Source organism: Palaemon carinicauda, unplaced genomic scaffold (assembly GCF_036898095.1).
Source record: "Palaemon carinicauda isolate YSFRI2023 unplaced genomic scaffold, ASM3689809v2 scaffold69, whole genome shotgun sequence".
Lineage (NCBI taxonomy): Eukaryota > Metazoa > Arthropoda > Malacostraca > Decapoda > Palaemonidae > Palaemon > Palaemon carinicauda.
Genome location: NW_027171971.1, coordinates 387501 through 390000, shown reverse-complemented (window position 1 = coordinate 390000; position 2500 = coordinate 387501). Strand labels below are relative to the sequence as shown.

Below are 2500 nucleotides of genomic sequence, written 5' to 3'. Positions count from 1 at the left end.
TTACATACGATAACAAGCGTAGACACCTTTAATATCTGTCTGCAATAAGGTTATATGTTTTATATGAATTATCCCAATGTTATGGTGTTGTAGGTCACAAAGTTTGCCTTTAATTTGTTTTTAATTTTATTTACAAAAGACAATGTATTAGTCAGAAAAACTTCATACAATGATATTTAATATTTATACATTAAATAAATGAATTAAATTTTAAGAATATGATAGAGCCCAAACCTTCCCCACTATACTCTAGGAAATGAGGAGGCTACAGTATTTTAAGTTTCAAGAACTAAAAACTGGGCGAATTAAATCATTTGCTAGTCTGCAACAAAACTGTTCCTACACCCACATCATTGTTATAATAAACAGCTTGTCGAATTCTGGTGCCTTCAACATAAAGACTTCAAAAAGCTTTTGTTAACTTCAAAGGCACGTTTATAATCCTCTGTCCACTTCAGTCTATCTTAATGATAAAAATCTAGGTGCAGCAACTTCAAGGTTCGGACAGGACCTCCGATTAATCCAGCCATACCAATAACACCATGCACTGCAGTGTTTATAGGAGTAGGCAATTCTTTGAGGTAGGTAACGTCAGCATCCTTTGGTGCAATCATTCCGCTCCTAACATAACCAAGTTAGGATTTGGTATTTTTTTCTGGAAGATTGACCATTCTTACTTTAAGGTGAAGAAACATGTCCATCGATATACTTCATCCCGTACTTTGTGTGCAACAAAGGTAATCAATGACAAAATTCATCTGAAAAAGAAATTAGACGTTAAAAGGTTGCAACAGCATTTGTAATTTCTAAGGCAAGAACGGAATTGAAATGCCTACAGATTTCAGAATGGCAGAAACTTTTAGCAGTGCCATTAATACTTATATACTCTTATTAAATATTTGGCATTTCCAACATCAATTACGTAAAAAATAGACAAAGACACTTAGCTGGTTTTGGACGAGGATGCAGGGCAAGACCCAGGAGGTGTCACGTCTGCCATATCATTCCTTATAAGAAACTAGTTAGAAGATCCATTGCTTCAGTCTTGTAAGAAGGTAATTTTATAGTCTCCCTCCGACAGACTGGATTACTCCCAGGCTTCAATACCATACGGGAAGCCACAGCTGAAGGTAGAGGTACATCTGAAATAAAATATCAAACTCAATAACAGCATAACTACCACGCTGGGGGAACTGGTAAATTTATTAAAAGCCTTGCAAGATTGGAATTTCCACTATATTCGTAGAATTTCTTCAAGACTCATATCTAGTCTATGGTTTAAAATCTTCAAGAAGTGTAATATATATCAAACGTTCCTTTTATATTACAAAATCTGCAAGGTTAAATGTGATACCTCTTAAAATCATTAAAGGACTATTCTCTCCTTGAGTATGTGAGCCGATTTAACCCACTTGTCAAAATAGTTGTTAAGAGCATATTACACTGCTACTTTTCAAAAGTTAAGATTACTTCCATAATGTTTATTAGCATTTGCTACTTGAAAGCAGCCTCTGATGTTCATAACCAGCAAGGTTAAATAGTTAAAGACATAGATAATTCAACCCTTACCCTTCGAGACAACTAAAGGGAGTGACTTTTCTCTGGGCTAGTACAAATTATATACAAATAAATAAGCCATGTAAATGCAAACACCAAAACACCACCTATCACAAACACAAACTAAAAATGCTAATACAATACAGTAATGCCACAAAATAAAATTACTTGCTGGGACAACTTACAGAATACTGCCGATCCTTAGAGAGTAATCCTTAACACTTCCACAGAACAAGCGAATCTAAAGTTAATACAACTTCTAACTTCCAAAGAAGACTAAACTTCACTCCAGCAAGGAGAACTAAATACAAACAAAATCACTGTTCAAACAAGGATTACAGAGTAAATGCTATGAAAGTACAATTAAGGGGGAACTACACGAAAAAGACAAAATAAATATTACTTGATATTATTAAGCTAGCATAATGTTATGTATACATATATATATATATATATATATATATATATATATATATATATATATATATATATATATATATATATATATATATATATATATATATATATATATATATATATACTGTATATAAATCCAATAGCTCATCTTACATCCTTTACATTTTTTCTATTTTTGCTGATCAGTTAAACGACCAACATTGATTTGATTTATGTCAAACTTTTGTCAATATATTTCATAACTGAATTTTAAAGGTTTAAGATTTTAGCTTACCAATTTGCATGTCAAAATTCTTCAAGATAAAGGAATGAAGTCTGCAGTCAAAATGACGAACTCCATTTGTCTGGATATATTTTTCTATGACGTCATAGTTGTAAACAACATGGGAAATGGAAATTGCCACGATTTTTAAACTATTGCCTTAATTAAGATCATTTGATGTTTATGAGACGACTTATAGTAACATTCAATAGGCGTAGATGAGCTAAACTTTATAAAGTCACAAGCCTTTGATCATATAATTGT

General features: G+C 32.1%; 1 long non-coding RNA gene across 1 annotated transcript; it reads right to left on the bottom strand.

The window, feature by feature from the left end:
* Positions 1 to 108: 108 nt before the first annotated feature.
* LOC137637371 (uncharacterized) lies at positions 109 to 1793 on the bottom strand. Its single transcript, XR_011043598.1, has 2 exons — positions 1743 to 1793; positions 109 to 1142 (listed from the first exon to the last, which is right to left on the bottom strand). It is a non-coding gene; the product is annotated as an uncharacterized lncRNA (long non-coding RNA).
* Between the last annotated feature and the right edge of the window lie 707 nt (positions 1794 to 2500).